Below are 1,291 nucleotides of genomic sequence, written 5' to 3' on the forward strand. Positions count from 1 at the left end.
GTCCCGTGTTTCTCACTCGTCTTCCATCCTTCCTTTTTATGAACCTCTGTATAGCAAACTAGGGTCAGCCCAGAAGTCCTGACATGTTTTAGGTCCTTGAAATCAACATAGATCTCTGTGTTGCTGGGCTGGTAAAGAGTTCCCCAATACCTGTCATGGGGCTCTTCAACTCGGGAGGTGTTTAAAGGTCCAGAGTTCTAACCAGGGCCTGGTGTGAGGGAGCTCGGCTTCTGAGCAGCATTTGCTGCATCGGCCCAGCCTCCTGCTGCTCTAAGCTGCCTGACTCCTCAGGGACCAAGGCTCCTAAACAGCCTCCGTCCTGCGGTCCAGCCTTCCTGGATGTGTCGGTTTCCCAGGGCTGCCAGTACAAATGACCATGAACTAGGTGGCCAAAAACAGCAGAAATTTATTTTCTCACAGTTCAGGAGGCCAGAAGTCTGAAATCAAGGTGTCAGCAGGACCGATTCCTTTTGGAAACCCTGAAAGAATCTGTCTCCTGCCTCTTGGCTTCTGGTGGCTTCTGGCAGTCCTTGACCTTCCTTGGCTTGTGGAAGCTTCTGTCTTCGTATGGCTATGTGTGGGGAGTCTGTATGAGTCTCTCTCTCTCTCTCTGTGTGAGTCTATGTGTGTCTCTGTGTGTGTCTGTATGAGTCTGTATGTATGTTTTGTGTGTGTCTCTGTCTGTATGAAATCTTCTCCTCTTGTAGGGACGCCAGGATTTAAGGGTCCCACCTTAATCCACTATGGGCTTCCCAGGTGGCTCAGTGGTGAAGAACTCACCTGCCAATGCAGGAGATGCAAGAGATGTGGGTTCAGTCCCTGGGTTCGGAAGATTCCCTGGAGAAGGAAATGTCAACCCACTCCAGTATTCTTGCCTGGGAAAATTCCATGAGCAGAGGAGCCTGGTGGACTATAGTTCGTGGGGTCACAAAGAGTCAGACACAACTGAAGCAACAGAGCACACACATATGACTAATCCAGTACAACCTCCTCTTAATTTATTTAACGCTTACTCCTTGGAAGGAAAGTTATGACCAATCTAGATAGCATATTCAAAAGCAGAGACATTACTTTGCCAACAAAGGTCCGTCTAGTCAAAGCTATGGTTTTTCCAGTGGTCATGTATGAATGCGAGAGTTGGACTGTGAAGAAAGCTGAGCACCGAAGAATTGATGCTTTTGAACTGTGGTGTTGGAGAAGACTCCTGAGAGTCCCTTGGACTTCAAGGAGATCCAACCAGTCCATTCTAAAGGAGATCAGTCCTGGGTGTTCTTTGGAAGGAATGATGCTG

Source organism: Bison bison, unplaced genomic scaffold (genome assembly GCF_000754665.1).
Source record: "Bison bison bison isolate TAMUID 2011002044 unplaced genomic scaffold, Bison_UMD1.0 scf7180017864036, whole genome shotgun sequence".
Taxonomy (NCBI): domain Eukaryota; kingdom Metazoa; phylum Chordata; class Mammalia; order Artiodactyla; family Bovidae; genus Bison; species Bison bison.